Genomic DNA, 18,192 nt, shown 5'->3' with positions numbered 1-18,192 from the left:
AAAAAAAATTCCACACATACTATTAACCTAACAAGATATATATCTCTAGTTGCATGCTTCTTGGTATTGTTATTGGAAATGCTATGCTAATACTCCATAGTCAAGCAGATGTGCCTTTTGTTGGGTACATAAAAGCGGCAGCCTGCCGGTGGAGCTGAAGCCACACAGCCATCTGGAAAGAAAACTTGGAATCCTGTAGAGGGGCCAGAAAAAGAGCATTAGCTCCATGAATGTGGCACTCATACAACTGTGTTGGAACAAAGCTGGCTGTAAATCAAGCCCTGTGCTTGTCTGCCTGTCCTCCTGGAAGAGTTTATGTGTTATATTGGCTAAAAGAAACAGGCCAGGGTTTTAAGAGACAAGCAGAAGAGGAGATAGAATGTCATTTAAAACACACTTTCAGGTTCCGTCTCAAGTGAAAACTCAGTAACTTTGAGTGGATCCATACCAACAATGTTTAAGCATGTCTATACACGATCGACTCACTCTCATCTCATCTTGAATTCAGTCCCATGTGAACCATAGACGCCTGCACTGCCTAGGATGCTGTAAGCAGAGAACCAGCCTTTACATTCAAGTGGAACAGACTTGGGTGGAGAGCCCTAGTGAATTCATAAACAATTTATAAACTGAAACATTTAGTGATTCTTGATTAAAGGTTCAAATCCTTATAGCTCGTTGCCAATAAAATATAGGGTTTCACTGTTTTCAGTAACCATTTTGGAAATCTTGGGGAAAAATCCTACTTCACGTCTATACAAAATTTTTATATTTGATCAACTCATCTAAAATAATGATTATGAAAAAAACCTTAGAATTGATACATGTCTGAAATGCTTTATATAAAGCCCTTCAAAATATTATCTGTCTTAAGTAAGAAGAGGTTTTGTAGTGATAGAAGCTAGGAAATTCAAACCAGTTTTTAAAAAGAGAAAAAATAGGAATTAAACCAGACAAAATGTCAGAAAATGAGTTGTAATTTTTCTTTAATACATAGCTAATCATGGTTCTTCAAACTCTAACTCTTCCACATTTGACATTACTGAATCTGTATAAGTAATCCATTTTTTATTAAAGTAGCTTTTATTACCAATGAAGACCTAGTGATTTATCTATCTAACTCAACCTTCCACTCCCAGTTAATGCTACCAACGAAATTCCATTATGTGGAGAGTCAGTCACAGAGTCATGGCTGAATCAAGGACCTATTAAAAATTCTGGTAAAAATCTGTAAATAGGCCAAAAATAAACATGCCAAAATACTAAATTAGATCATTTTACTCAACTCAAGATTTCTCAAGATCATGGACTGGGTCTTACTAATTTTTTAATTCCTAGTACATAGGGAAAAACCCTGTGCTTAGTAAAATCTCAAAAGATTTTGGTCAAGAGCATGAGGAACTGATCAAAAATTTCACTGAAATAAAATTTTTTTCAGTTCAATATATGCTTATAAAGGCAGAATCAATACTGGAATAATATTAAATACATTACTCTGTTTTTTTACATTTTTACTTTTAAATACCCTACTACAAGGTTGAAATCCATATTTGCAGTAAGCCTATCTTAGGTGAGCAGAAAAGAGATTAAAGGTGGAAAAAATGAGGAAAAGCTACTTGTAGATGTATAAATGAAGTAAAAGTAGACGTGAAGAAGGAAAAAGTTCCAAGCACTCCAAGGGAGAAGAAAAGTAAGTAGTAGAACTTAGTTTTATCACAAAATCAAACTTATTCATTTATAAATAATTTCCTAAGGGAATTTTTAAAATAACAATCAATGAAAAGATCTTTAAAGAAGAAAAAAAATAAATGAATTACTTTAATTCAATTCAATAAGAGATTTTCTTTATTTTCTGAGTAATAGGTTCCCTTTTTAGGCCCTCCGAGACCAGGTCTCTATAGTCAGCATAAAATGAAATTGAGCAATTATTTGTTGAATTTTAATTTAAACAGTTGTAGAACAGAATACTTTAGGTCCGTTATGATCAAGGATTCATTTCAAGATAGCCTCCAGTATTTGAGTTAATGATCCCTTCCCTCAGCATGGTGGTGAAAAGAAATTTCAATAGGAGGTCAGGAGAGTGGAATGCTTTTTTCATATACACCATTTAGCTAACAACTGTTAATCTGGGCCACAGTGTGATTATCTGGTCACTGTAGATAATATTTGCACAATCAAGTCGTTTTGATGAGCAATGATGCACTATATATAAATAACTTTATAAATATAAAGTACTGTATAAATACAATGAATTCATTGTGAATACTCCCTCTGACTTCATCCCATCATACTCTATATATAGGTTGCATGAACTCTTCTTTAGCAAGACGTTATAAGAGATATAGCTGGAAAGCAAAGTAGTTTGTTGTTAAAATATAAAAGCAAATGTATTGGAGAGAAAAAAATGCTCCAATGTACATGTATTAACATAAAACAAAGCACTTCTTAAAAAAAATCATTTCCTCAATAGTATTCAAATTTTTTATGGCATATAAAAACATGTATGTTTAACACATAATAAAAATGTATAATGTTTTAACTTATCCATAATAATAAGTGGTAATATTTTTTCAATAGTGCTAAAATTATTTGTTTCCATCTTACTAATGCTAAAATTTCATAAAATCAACCTTTCTAGCTCAGTATGTTCAAATTCATATACCATAAATGTATCTGTTTCAAAGTTGAAAAATGTCATTAGGCATTTTTTGTGCAGTGAGTACTTAGGCATAATGCTTGCTTTTGTTATCATTAGGAATAATAATAGTTTATACTCTAAACCATGCAAATATTGGCAGCAATAGCAGGCCTTGTTTAGAAATTTTGGATTCATTTGAAACCTAGCCTAAATAAAACTAGAGTGGGTGAATCCACATGAACCAAAACCCCAAATCCTGTGAATTTTCTTCCCAAATTTATATCACTGTAAACCTTCCTTATGTGCACATGACTTAAGCAACAACAACAACAAATTATCGTAGATGCCAAGAAATTAAAACAGTATTTTACTAGTTCTTTTAGTGAGAGACTGTTATTTTATTTTTGGGTTTTGTTTTGTTTTTTTGTCTTTTTTTCTTTGCTGTTGATTTTCCTGTTTGCTTTTAGTGAGAGATCTATTTAAATTTTCTTGAGATTTAATCACTAAACATAGTAACAAAATGATAATACATGAAAATAAACCTGACATTGTCTGGAAGTAGTGAAATTTTCTTTTTATAATGGACATATAGAAATATTTTTGGACAGTAAAAACCGTTTATAATTAAGATGAAAAATTATGAGTAAGATAAAAAATTATTTTCTACTTGGCTTTTTAAATGTTATGTCTTTTGTTCTTTCTCCTCCTGTAGTGGTGTTGCCAGGAGCAATAATTTGAGAAGATGTATGCACTCCCGGTGTCACCCACCTGGTTCCAAGCCCAGAGAGCCCTGCATCGGCACCATCTGGGACCTCCAGGCTCTTGACTCACGCAAGAAAGAATTCAAGAGCAAGTCTGATTGAGAGCTAAAGCACATTTTATCTAGGTAGAGAAAAAAATGGGTAGGACACGAGTTCTTGGAGGCAGGATCAGGGGTTGATCCCAGGACTGGCGGCCGCCATCTGCTGTCTCCCTTGTTGCAAGTCTCGCAGCCACCTCCCCATGCAAGAAAGGAAAGCCCGAATGGACACGGGCCAATCAGCAAGTGAGTTGTGTGCCACAGGCAGTCAGCTCTTGGGATTTCCTGTGTTCCCAAGGGCGGGTTGTTTCTGAACTTGGTGGCTCCAAATTCTGACTCCACCTTATGGTTGACAGAGGTTCTTGTTCCTAATATGGTCCCTTTCAGAGTGTCATGGTATTCAACCCCCTTGGTACCTCTTCTACTTGTAATGTCAGTTTTCACTATAATGATGATAAAATGAGCTTTGGGATGGTTCTCTGGTCAATTTTTCCTCTATCTTGGACTGATCTGATTTTAGCTGGTTCTTACTGTTGTTGACACCAGAGTTTTCCTGACATAAACTGTTTCCCTTTGATCATATGTGGGGGTGAGAAGACCTAGTGACCTATTGGCCTGTGATGTCTGTACCTATTTTCTCATTCCATTTGTTGGGAGCTTTCCCTAAATTTGTTCTATACTCCCTCACTATGTTCATTGCAGAATTATTTACAATAGCCAAGATATGGAAGCTATCTAAGTGCTCATCAATAGACAACTTGATAAAGAACATGTGGAATATATACCTATATAAAATAGAATATATACAATGGAATATTTCTCAGCTATAAAAAAGAGCAAAATCTTGCTATTTGTAACAACAAGACCTAAAAGATATTATGCTCAATGAAATAAGTTAAAGAAAGACAAATACCATGCAAATTCACTTAAATGTGGAAAAACGAAACAAAACAAAATAAATGAACAAACAAAACAGAAACAAATTCATAGATACAGAGAATTGATGGTTGCCAGACAGGAGGGGGCAGGATAGATGAGAAAGGGAAAAGAGATTAAGAAGTACAAATTGCCAATTATAAAAATAGTGATGGGGATGTAAAGTACAACATAAGGAATATCATCAATAATATTGTAATAACTATGTATAGTGTCAGATGGGTATAGACATATCAGGGTGATCACTTTATAAGGTATATAAATGTCTAATCACTATGTTCTACATTTGAAACTAATATAATACTGCATCTCAAATGTAACTTAAAAATACATTTAAAAATAAAAACAAAAACTATTTCTTTTTTGCTATCATTGGTTTTTGAAATAGTATTTCAGAATCTCAGAAATAAAATATAAGTGTGGCAGTGGAGCGCCATGCGGGTGCTCCTGGATCTGAGGGTTACTGTCCAGAGCCAGCTGAGGAGGGTGTAGGGCTTTGAATCCTGCAGAGCCTGTACCGAGGTTCTCACGGATTCGGGGAATGAACACAAGTCGTCGCAAACACTTCTCTGTTTGCCAGGAGGGGGGACATGGCTCTTTTCCCTCTAGTGCAGAAGGCTCTGAGCCCCCATGTCCAAAGGCTTTTATTGAGAACCAGATGCACAGCAGTATGGAACAAAGCTCATCAATCAATGTCAAAAAGCTATGTTTACAGAAAACAGATAGAGATCATAGATAGCAATGGAAGGAACAAAAGAGATCTGCCTCAGGCCAGGGTCTAAGAGTAATGTAAATCTCCTTCACAATTGAGCAGGTTTTAATAGCTTTTGAGGAAAGAACAAAGCATGCTTCAAGGAATTTACTTCTAGGCCTGATTTCCCCCTGGGAACCACTCAATCTAGTTTAGGGCTGTACCTGCCTTTAGTATTGTTTCAGGCCTAAGCCAAGCAGGTAGGGTGTAGCCACCAAGAGATAAGGAAACTCCTTTCAGATAGAATGAGGACTCCGGCCACATTCAAGCTGAGCTGAGGGGTGTGGGCCTTTTGCCCTTTCTCCATGTCCTCCAAGTCCATGTCTGCTGCCCATATTGGCCATGTCTGTCTTAGGTCGTCCCTCCTCATGAGGAATTTTTCCTGTCATTGAGTACCAGCCATCACAGAGCCAAGCAGGGTGCTGTGAGGGAGGCAGGGACTGTGCCCCTTGCCAGGGAGACAGTTTCATCTCCTCAGTGGCCCGTTTTCCCAAGGCCTCCTTGCTCAGGTCCAGCCTTGGGCCCTCTCGCCTGTAGGTGAGGCTACAGTCCCTGAAACCAGACAGGATGGTTCCCAACAATAAGAAAGGTATAAGAATGTGGATCTGTAACTTTAAGTAACACTTGGAATTATGAGCCACTAATGAACCAGAATGGTGGCAACTAAAGACAAAGAACAGAGACTAGAGGTCCAAGTAGGATCAAAGAAAGGAATAGCAAGGCAACGAATCCCATAGAACTAACTAAATAGAGAAAGAGATGGCTATGGCCCCTATTTCACAACTTCTTATAGTTTCCTTTCCTAAATCACAGTGCTTGCAACTACAGATATTTGAGCACATTGGCCATCTCCTGCCATTGGCTTCTAGTAGGTAGAGGCCAGGGATGCTGCTAAGCATTTTCCAATGCATGAGACAACCCCACATCAAAGAATTACTTGGTCAAAATCTCAATAGTACCAAGAAACTTCACAAACCATTTCTGACACATTTAATCAGTCACAGCATCTTCTCCATACACTGCACAAATCTTTTTTTGCATTTTAGTTGCATTTTTCCCTTTCTTGAAATAATAAAGCATAATACACTGAAAATATCACATATATTATTTCATCTTCAATATTAAAATGGCTTCACAAAAATTCACTAATTTTGATTTTTTTTAATGCATATTAAAAAAAATGCATTTATAATATGGCAGCTGTCACAATACAATCCAACAAAATTGTTTTTAATGAAGTTGAAGAAAAAAGAACCATTATACAAAAAAACTAAATGAACTCTTTGGCCAACCCAATATATAAGTCTTTGAGTATATTTCTGAGTGTTTCTATAAAATTAATTAATAGAAGTAAACTGGTTAAATTTGCAAGTATAAATGTTAAGAATTTTCAGCCAAATTTCTGATCAGGAAGATTGCACTGATACTTCTACTAGTGGCACATAAGCAACATCTTGCTTTGAACTCTTGCCAACACTTACTATCAAAATAAAAGTTTTTATTTTTTATTTTTATTTTGTTTTTGAAAACAAAACTGATTTTCATTTTTCAAAAAGAAAATAGCTTTATTGTTTCCTCTAACAGTAAAAATGTATATATGCTTACATATGTGTTATGCATTACATCTGTTAACAAAAATTAAATAATTAAAATATTACAAAAGTCCCCAAATCTCTCAACCCAGAAATAGTTGTGATTAACATTTTGGAAAATTTCCTTCAAAACTTTATCTACCTATCTATGCCAACATGCATATACCAAATTCTATGAATGTGACTATACTGTAATACAGCTTTATAACAAATGTTTTCACTCTACGATAAAGCATCTATTTCTGACATTAGATGCACACAAACAGTGTTTTAATGGGTATAAAATAATCTTTGTGGGTTTTTTTTGTATTCCCACATTTTAACAAGTTTTCTATTAAGTTATTTCCAATCCTTCTCTATTACAAACATTGCTGTCATGAATACCTTTGTGCTTATATTTTCTAAATGACCAATTCACAATGTTATATTATCAAAAATACATAAATGATCCATTTAAAGTACAAGATACATAAATTTAAAAGGAACAATTTGAAAAACTCATTGCTATGTTTTCAGATTCCACATTGCCACTGACCTTCAAGAAACTACCATTCATCCACCAACGTGTCATATCAAAGAGGAACATGCAAAATTATATGAAAGGTCTCCTAAAATACTCCTCCCTTTTCTAACTACATATCTGTGTGGGGTTAGATTTTTTTTTATGTACTCCAACCAAAAAAACAGACTGCAGTGAATTGAAAGCAGCAGCAGGCATGCGAATCCAGCTGTCTTCTATTAAGCCAGACATTAAAGAAATTTGCAAAACTGTAAAATAATGTTGCTTTTCCCTAAACATTTTATTTTGGAAAATATAATCATTTTCATAAAAGTAAGCAGGTACTGACTGCCCTGGCCAGGTAGATCAGTTGGCTGGAGTGCTGTCCCATACACCAAAAGGTGGCAGGCTCAATTTCTGGTTAGGACACAAACCTAGGTTGTGGGTTCAATTTCTAGTCCGGAGGCATGTGGGAGGCAACTGATCAATGTTTCTCTCAACCCCCACCACACACACACACACACACATTTCCTCTCTCTTTAAAATAAATTAAAAATTTCCTCGGGTGCTGTTTTAAAAATGAAAACAGGCACCTATGCTAACAGGTGATGGATTTATTATTGTTATTTAAAATAAATTAACAAATATATACTTTAATTTCTTAGTTTTGATGTATATGTTAAATATCAATATAAACAAAACTATAGGGTCCTCAATTTTTTAAATTTAATCTTTATTGTATCTTTTTCCATTACTACTTAGTCCCTGTATACCCACAGCCCCCCAGCACTCACCACACTATTGTCCATGTCCATTTTTCCTTTTTGCTCAGTCCTTCCATCCCCAACCTCCTCCGCCTCTACCAGCTGTCATCCTGCTCTCCATCTCTGAGTCTGTCCCCATTTTCCTTGTAGTTTAGGTTGTTCATTAGAGTGAAATCATATGCTATTTGTCTTTCTCTGACTAGTTTATTTCACTTAACATAATGTTCTCCAGGTCCATCCATGCTATCACAAAGGGTAAAATTTTCTTTTTTACAGCCAAGTAGTATTCCATTGTATAAATACCCCATGGTTGTTTAACCCACTCATCTACTGATGGACATTTGGGCTGCTTCCATATCTTGGTGATTGTAAATAATGCTACAATGAACATAGGGGTGCTTATGTTCTTTCTAATTAGTGTTTTGGGTTTCTTTAGCTATATTCTCAGAAGCGGGATCGCTAGGTCAAAAGGCAGATCCATTTTTAATTTTTTGAGGTATCTCCATACTGCTTTCCACAGTGGCTGTACCAGTCTGCATTCCCAGCAACATGCAAAAGGGCTCTCTTTTCTCAAAATCCTCACTAGCACTTGTTATTTGATTTATTGATGATAGTCATTCTGACAGGTGTTAAATGATATCTCACTGTGGTTTTAATTTACAATTCTCAGATGATTAAGGATGGTGAACATCTTTTCATATGTCTATTGATCATGTGTATTTCCTCTCCAGAAAAGTGTCCATTCAGGTCCTTTGCCCAGTTTTTTTTTAAAGATTTTATTTATTTATTTTTAGAGAGACAGGGAGGGAAGGAGAAAGAAGCAGAGAGAAACATCAATGTGTGGCTGCCTCTCATGCACCCCCTACTGGAGACCTGACCTGCAACCCAGGCATATGCTCTGACTGGGAATTGAACCGGCGACCCTTTGGTTTAGAGGCCAGCACTCAGTCCACTGAGCCACACCAGCCAAGGCCCTGTTCCCATTTTTTAATTGGCTTGTTTGTTATTTTGGTGTTGAGTTTTAGAAGTTATTTATAAATTTTGGATATGAACCTTATATCAGAGGTAACAACAAATATGTCCCCATTCTGTGGGTTGTCTTTTCATTTTTTTGATAATTTCCTCTTAAGAACATCATGAGATTCTGAGACTAAACTGTTTACAAATACCTGACCTAATCAATAAAAAGTTACTCAAAAGTGCATACCCCTTAAGAATGTGATCATTGTTGAAGAGTCTGATGGACAACACCCAGCACTCTATTTGAAAGACATCCAGTAATCTCTTCCTCCCATTTCCAATTCTTGGACAACTTTTCCTGACAGTATTGACTGTATAATGAGATCACATTTTATTATTTAAATTTAATACTTAAAAGATTTAAAATGTGTGTCAAAACTCAGCCTTTAAAAAACCAGGATCCTGCCTGCTTTAAATTATTAATTTACTTTATATGACTTCATAGGCAGGATGAGAATTCTGCTACAAGTGTTTATACCATAAACTACAGAACCCCAAAGGAGTGACTAACTTTTATTTTCCTCAAGTCCCAAGTACAAAGCACTAGGTTATCAGTTATGATATTCTTAGAGCAAGGCATGAATAAGAATTGCAAGGAGAGCCAGTAAAGGCACAAAATGTATCCATGATAGACTTTGTGAAGGAAATAATCAGGAGAGAGAGAGGGAGAGAGAGGGAAAAAACAATTATCTGTCCCTCTTGACAAATGCAGGACATCTGGTCACTTTATTGAAGCATATGGATACTAAACATTAGCTGAGTGTTCCTTCTGCTGTTCTTACAGAAACTCTAGAACTCAAGAGACTATAATTTCTTATTTTAAAACAGGAGAAATAAGGGATCTATCTGTGCTTAAATTCCATGGTAGATTGAGGGTACAAATCTGACTTTTAGGGAAAATCTATCATACTGCTATGTCTGGAGTTTATATTTTATGAGAGGTTTGTATCCCAAGTTATAAGAATGTGGGTCCCCATAGATATAGATGATAGAGCATCTGAAAATAAAGGAGGCGAATGCATAGTCTTTAAGGATAATCATTGTTCTATGGTGTGAAGAATAACAGACAATATAATAGAGTAAGGTAAGGAGACAACCATTTAATATTTAAAATTAAAAGTTGAGCAATCAACCTTTGGTAGACTTTATACTCAAATGAAGGCTACATATGAGTAAAGCAAGGATAAATTACTTTTTTGAACATAGTTTGGGTAAAATGTAAGTAGTTATTTAATAATTAAGGTATTGTTGTCCCTCCTACAAGAAACAAACTACTTGAAAAGATGCATCTGGGGAATAAAGAGACCCATGAGGATGTTTAGAATTCTTTCAGTTTCTCTTCACTGGTGACCCAAAAAGTACCCCTGGGGAAAAAGTTCAAGACATAAAAAAATAACTAAAAATGTTGTTTTATTAAAAAAAAGCTATCTCTATCTTTTCTTTACTAAATGTCTTTACCTTTAGAACAATCTTCTCTGTTTGTTTTGCACATATACCTTGAATTATAAATAGTGACCTAATTTTAAATTGTCACAGTTGAGGTGGCCAGTTAGCACACATAAATAAAGCCCTATCTGAGGCTAACCAAAACAAAGACCATATGCAGGTTTGCCAGAAGCATGAAAAAAATTCAATCCAGTTGGTGTTTTCTCAGGTGTTAACTGTTAAATGAAAAGATCTCGATATCTCTCTCCCTCTCTCCCCCTCTTTCTCTCTCTACTTCTCTCTCTCTTCCCCTCCTTCTCTCCCTTTCTCTTCTTTTTCCCTTTGCTCTTTCTATTTATCTTTCTTCTAGTTTATTCAGTGGTAAAGGAGATAAGAAAGGGCACGTTGTTTCCCTCTTGCCCCTCTAACAGCACAAAGAGAGAATTATAAACCAAAAAGTTGGTGTTTCCTGCCTAATTTGTGTGAACTGTATTAAAATGAGAGTAGGAAGAAAAATCTCACTCTTACACTGAAGTTCAGCCTTAGAATGATCCAGAAACACACACACACACACACACACACACAGGTTTTTGGGAGACACAATTTTAATCTAGTCAATTTAAATGCTAAATTAGGAAGTTTATCTTTGCACGTGAAAATGGCAGTTTCAGAGGAAAACATTCACATAATATACAATCAGCATAAACTTTGGCACTTTCAGTGCACCGTCAACGGACAGACATCTTTGAGAATCAACAACTACGTGGTGCAAAATATCAACTCTTCTTTCTCTCCCCAACTCCTTCCTTAAGAAATCATTTAAATGATCTAATTAATAAGAGGTTGATGTTTTACACATGGAAATGGCAGGACTGTCTCCAAATATAATCTGAAATATCATTTTAGTTTATGTTAAAATCTGTTTATAATAAAAATTAAAAATTCACTGATTTTCCCCTTCTTCCTTTTCTTCCATTTTAAACTTTCTTAATTTTAGTAAATCTAAGCTCACAAGGTTCTACCTGCAAAATCAAACGAGGCCAATTCAAGCCAGCTACCCTCTGCAACTACCTATCTGTTTTCCCACTAAATGTGAGATGTACAAACTTAATGATCTAGTTTTTTTAATGTAATAGAAAAATTACAGGTAAGTAATTTTCTCCTCTATATTTGCTCACTCTAAAAATATAGAATCTACTCCAGAGGAAAAAAATAAAAATAATTTGAAATAATGGCATATTAACTTCTTTTCTAATGTCTAATTCTGTCTAATATGCCCCTCACCCCAGATTAATATACTACCCTCTTCATTTTTATCATTTTTGTATTGTTGGGCATTTTTTAAAAATTCTATATAGATTTCTTCTTTAGATGTTAGCAAAACCTATACGTAGTTTTACTAAGGTAAAAGAAATTTTATGCAAGTTTTTATATTTGGATTCTAGCGAAAGGAGAAAGTGTTAATTTAAAAATAGGCATATTAAAAAATACTTGTTTGAATTTCACTAAATTAGAAAGCCAAGCTAAACGAACTGATCCTTAAAGGGATTGCGTGGACCACCTTGTGCTGTTAACAGAAGACTCCTATCAGCAGAGTCTACTACCTAATGGACCCTCCCCACCACCACTGTGCTCCCAGTCCCGTGCACACAGGTACACGTAGCTGTCTGTGCACACAGGTATAGCTGTGCACACAGGTACAGCTGTGAAGGTCCTTAGGACCCTCAAGATATTAGCAGGCCAAATCTCAGATTGGAACAAAATTGCAAATTACCTCCTTAGACTTTAAATCTCCACACTTTAAAATGAGCCTTGTCCCTTCATTTAACCTACTTTGTGAAATTGCAAGAAGAGAGTAAATTTGTCAATAGTTCCAAGATCTTTGGAGGCAAGTAGCATATGCATAAAGGTTACAGTAATAACGGCTTCCAAGTCCTTGCTCCTTACATATTAACAATATATGTCAACGTTTTTCTTCAAAGTAAAACAAACAATGCTTGGAAAACTGAAATCTTATGGTATATATATATATATACTTGAAGCTTTGTTATTAAATAAATATGTTATAAACTGATGTAAAACCCAAGCATTTTCAAGCTTTATTTTTTAACTATAAAAGATTAATCATAATGTTTCTCACTCTACATTTTATAGAGTATTTATTAGGATTAAGTTGTATAAATTATATAAAAACACTTTAAGCAAACTAAGGAAATACCATCATATAAAATATAAGAACTATCTGAACTGAGAATGCTAACCAAATTCTTATGCGTAATTTTTGTGAAGCTGGTAAAATTTTTGCCCCATTACATTTATGCACTAGTCCCTGGTTCTATATGTGAAACCATTTCTCCCCGCCCCCGCCCAAAGACAGAGTGATATTAATGATCTGATCATTTAAGGATTTTTGAGTTTTTAAATGGATTCTAATATTGCCTCTTTAAGGAAAGCATATTTTTTTAAATAATTTTTCATCTAAAAAATGAGTGCTATGTACCTCTCTCATTATTAGTGTTGTGAAAATAATATTTTAAAGTTAGTACTGAAATACAATATTTACTAGATGACAATGAAAGCTAGCTCATTCTAGACAAAAAGCATATATTACTTGCAAATAAATGCATTATCCATATGCTTAGTGTTGACAAAAAGGAAATACATGGGAATGAATTCATTGCTGAAAGAAGACTTTTAAAAACTCTAGTGCTAGAAACACATTTTTTAAGTGCTTGAGAGAGTTTGAACTCTTCAATCAGCTGTACCCAAGGAGGGGGCTTCTTGAAGACTTAGACCGTTGTGGTTTTGTCGTGCAGGTGAGGTGGCCTGTCTACTACCTGTAAGGCTGGAGCAGGAATCCCTTTTGGTGAGTTTGTGAAAACTCCTCTGACCAAATTACTCTTTGTGTGACTGTATCCTAGAGTTTATATTCTGTGAGAACTGACAGTCAAAATTGGGGCTGCTCATATGGAATTAATATCTATTTTTGAAAAAAGAAATTATTTTACAATACTTACATTGCAAAGGGTCCAGGTATGCTTTTCTGACTTTCCTTATCATTTTTTTTTTCTATAACTTGTCAAAGCTCCTCTATTTTGCTACTTTATTTTGGCAGTCTTTATCAATCCTCACACTTGGAGAGTCCATAAACTTTAAGATATAATAAACTTCAAGATACAATGTGGCCAGAATTTAAGTTTTTAATAATCTTTCCATTGAAAATAAATGGTATAAAATCTCCTTCAAGGTACCACAGGCAGAATATTTATTAAAGGAGTTTGATTCAGTGTTCCCAACACCGTTTAAAAATCTCAGGCCCATATTTTTCAATCCCTCTATGTTCATAGGTAGGATCCCAGGTTAGTAATCTGAAAGGTGGAGTTAGACTAGACTGATTGTTTTCTCTTTAATTTGATTTAAATATGTGTCTCAATGTTGGTAGTGAATATGTGGAGGTTAACAATAAGGTAGTAATGCCGATTAAATTATCTCTTCAATTCATTTTATGCGTTACCATTTCACACTTTGAGCTTCTGGACAATAATGCATCTGGTGAAAAAAAATTATGAAGATCAGCATATCTGTCTTCAGATTAATGGAAACAGGGAAACAATGTCCCATGCCTCAATAGTTTAAGGTAGAATCTGATATAGTCCATGGTGACCAATCACCAATATAGACTTTTGGGCCCCCCATGGAAAATGAAATTTTCCTGCAAGAAAAGATTAAGTTAAGCAGGTAGCATGTGTTTTAACAAAAAATATAAAAATAGTAAAACAAAAGCTTGTTAAGGTATAATTAAAGAATAATCTACAAATAATTAGAGTACAACTTGACAAGATTTGGCGTATGAATTCATCTGTGACGCTATTGACTCACCAGTATAACACGTATCCCTATTGCTTCCAAGTTTCCTCTTGCCTTTTGTAGCCCCTTTCTCATACCCTTACATTCTGTCCCTCACTGGGCAACTGCCGATTTACTCTCCGTTACCATAGATTAATTTGCAATTTGTATAATTTTATATAAATGCGGAAATATAGTATATACTGTTTTGTTGCTTCCATCTTTCACTCACTGAGATTCATCTATGTTATCGAGTATATTAATAATTGTTTATTTTTATGGCTAAGTAGAGTTCCATTGTCATGGATACGCCATACTTTGTTTAATCCTCGCGTAATAAAACTAAAGCTGTCAAGTGCCCCACTTCTGCCTTCCAGCGGGGTGGAGTGCCCTCAGGGAGGCACTGGAGACGGAGCCAGGCTTTGTGGAATCAGCGGGGACTGGGCGGCTGCACCCCCTGCAGTTCCCCAGCACGTTTTTATAAAGCAGCAACCAAGGACAAATCACCTTTACACAAGTGAGCCACCCTCTCAGAATCCTCCCCGATACTGAGAGAAGCCACGTGTCTCCAGCTCAAGTCTGGGGCTCTTCCCTGCAAGGTTTGCGCCTGTTTAGGTTCCAAAATGTGCTCCTGATAGCACAAGGTCCATTACTACAGTAAGGAGCACCAAGGCGCCTGACTGGAGACCGGGGCATAAGCAGGCTTGCACACAATCAGATAATTGGCACCATGCAGTTTCAGACCACAACTCTCCAGAATTTAAAATCGTAATAGAAACAGATGATGAAATGACACCCAAAATTTTGTAGAAAGATAAATCGAACATTATAGGGCACATGGGTGAAGCACCTGAGGAAGAACTGCGTTCGATGGCAAAACATGAATCTAGGAGAGATAAAATTTTCCAGAAGTTAAAAACTAAAATAGTCCTGGAACCAGAACAGAGTCTCAGATATGGCAGAGGAATTGCTCCCATGGGGATCTTTGAAGAAAATATCCCTCAAGAAAAGAATATTCCAGATTGCCCCTGTGGTGCCGAGATAATATTTGAATTTTCCAGGTTGTGCCTCAGCTCCTCAGCTACCTAAAGAGGACAGACTGGACCAGAGTGTTGATTGGGGCGTCCTGGCCGTCTTCACCTGTGCTGGAGGCTGCAGCCTGGGCGCTGGTTCCACAGAGGAGTTGGTTTGGAAGCAGGATGTAACAGATGCACTTTAAAGACAACATTGTAAAGCTTCAAATATGCTCCTAATGTTAGACCTTGCAATTCCATTTTTAGGACCTTATCTTAAGAAACTAATTATACCAGAGAGAGAGGTACAGAGGTGTTTTAGGCATTGTTTACAATGTCTAAATCTTAGTGAAACAAAAACGTCCAGTAACATGGAATGACATAAATTTTGGTCTATCTGTCAAGTGGAAGGCTGTGTACTTTTAATGATACAGAACTACATGCATACCAAATAAGATACAAATCTAAATTGACAACAAGATATCATTGTATATGGAATTCATAGTATGATCATAAACTTTTAAAAATATTTGTACATATATATGCATAGAAATATCTGGAAAAATACATACTAAGTGTGAACTGGTTAACTATGAAGGGTAGGGTTAAGTGAAATGATCTTTTTACTTGTAAGTATATTTCTTCAATAAAAATGGGTTATGTGCCTAATTAAGTCAAAAAATAAATAAAACTTCTATGAACATTCACGTCTAAGTCTTCATGTGAACATATGTTTCATTTTGTCTTGGCAAATACCTATGAGTGAAATGGCTGTCATATGTCAGATGGATATTTAACATTATAAAAAAAAACTGTTGTACTTTTTTAATGTGGTTTAGCATTTTGTATTTTCATCAGAACTGTACAAAAGTTGCAATTCTTCCAAAACACTTGGTATTTAGCCAATCTAATTTAGGAGCAGCTAAATATTTTCAACTATGTAATTTTTGCTTTCCATTAGCTCATTGGAGTCTCCTCAGTGTTTTTGCAATTCAGGGGCAGTTTATATGATGATATGGGTGTTCCCCACCTGTGGACTCATCCTTTGCAGAATCTTCTCCTCAATCCCCAGCCACTCTAAGCCTGAAACCCTGTCCTTTGATAACACAAGCTAATAAGACTGTGGTTTCCTTCTTGAGTTCTACCCATCTCATATCATAGACTGACTCTTATGCAAATAGGAACATGGATTTAACCTGTATTTCAAGGGTCAAATTCCCACCAGATTTTGCCTGCCTTCAATTGCTCTTCAGTACTTTCTAATAAATAAATTATTATATATAAAAATCCTTTTATTTGATCATGATGCCCCCCTATCCCTTTGGTTAGTATCTTTCTTTTTTCTTCTAATGTGGTTAAAATAAGTTTTAACCACAGTGGACTTGTTTTTCTTGCTATCTATTATCTACTTCATCTACTATAAAATGGTTTAAATTTGTATCACTTTATTAAAATTATTCATGCAAAAGCCACTAATAAATAACTTCCCACCAGGCTAAAAGATCTGTTCACTCTCGGACATATGTGAAAGATCACATAGCTTTGAACAGCTATGTGAGATTTAAAGTTCTGTACTAAGATGTTAATACTTATATCTATGTCAAGTAAGCACTAGGCATTAATCTGCATTTTAAAAAGTCAATTTTTTGTCAAACTTCTACAAACCCTGACTGAGTTTTAAATTTAGTCAGGGGTTATAAAAGAGTAAAGATAACATTTTCTCTGTATTTCTCTGTATTTCACTCAACTAACCCCCCAAAATATATATTTTTGCTCAACTTCCTAATATTGTTTAAAGAGATGCCGTTGGGGAAAAGAAACAGGAAAAATGCTAGCTAAGAGAACATAACTGGGGATCTGCTCTGCATCTGGCTTCATCTGTGGAAAAGTAATCCTGTGCCAATTAGACCCTGGAATTTATAGTGTTTTTTTAAGGCAAAGTGGTCAAGTTGGCTCAATGAAAACTGTAGCCAAATTTATAGGAAAATGTGTCACACAGGCTTTCCAAGTACATGTCAGAAGACATAACATGAAGTCAAACTACAGGTGAGTAAAGAATTTTTCTCCAGGGCAGGAAACAGATGTGTTGATTTTAGGGGGCAGAAGCAACTCAGGAATCCATAAAGTGAACAATTGTCCAAAGCGTTCTTAACACCTAGAAGAAGCCCAGACATTTCTCCATATCTTAAAAATGATCACAAAATTTACTGCTTTATTTAGTTATCAATATGTGAAATTGATAAAGAATCACATCTCAGATATACATTTTTTATTAAGAAATACCAAAATTATACTTTCCTGCTCTTATAATTTTCAGTGATTTCTGGATTTATCAAAAAGATGTGAAAATTGAGGCCACTTACGCAGTTCAATTCCAAATAAAAACATCTGACATACTGACAACTCAGCATGCCCTTATTGACCATTCATAATGTGTAAGGCACTGTATCTGGGGCTGAAAGGAACAGGCATAATAAAAAATTTTAAGTGTAAAGCTAAGGAATAAGTATACTGCATAGAGGCAAACACCAAGCACGGGGACGAGAGGGAAGAAAAAGACTCTTTTTGAAGGCTGTTCAGAGGAAAGGACATTTGCTAACAGTTTGAAGAGTAGGAGCTTGCTTGTGCACAGAATCAGAGAGGGCTCTCACTGCAGTCAGAGACGGCTACAGTAACTGGGTGGGAGAATGGGGGAAAGCGGCCTGAGATGAAGCTGTGGAAACGTCGGTGGAAGCCACATCAGGTGGAATTATCTATAGTAGGCCAAGGAAGGACACAGTCACCCAAGAAAGTCAGATTCATAAATCAGGCTGGGGTTTTTTGTTGTTTTTGTTTTTTATGACTTGGGAATGACAATACTAAAGGTAGGAAGACTTGTTAAGGATTCTAGTATTCTGCGTAAAATGTGT

General features: G+C 35.6%; 1 pseudogene; it reads left to right on the top strand.

Moving 5' to 3' along the window:
- LOC129075979 (programmed cell death protein 2-like) overlaps positions 1–15,489 on the top strand; it is a 58,116-nt pseudogene extending 42,627 nt beyond the window's left edge.
- Positions 15,490–18,192: the final 2,703 nt, after the last annotated feature.

The sequence above is a fragment of the Pteronotus mesoamericanus genome, unplaced genomic scaffold (genome assembly GCF_021234165.1).
Source record: "Pteronotus mesoamericanus isolate MK-2021 breed Mesoamerican mustached bat unplaced genomic scaffold, CSHL_Meso_final contig_56, whole genome shotgun sequence".
Lineage (NCBI taxonomy): Eukaryota > Metazoa > Chordata > Mammalia > Chiroptera > Mormoopidae > Pteronotus > Pteronotus mesoamericanus.
Note: the sequence above shows the minus strand (reverse complement) of the source record. Positions and strands in the feature narration are given on the sequence as shown.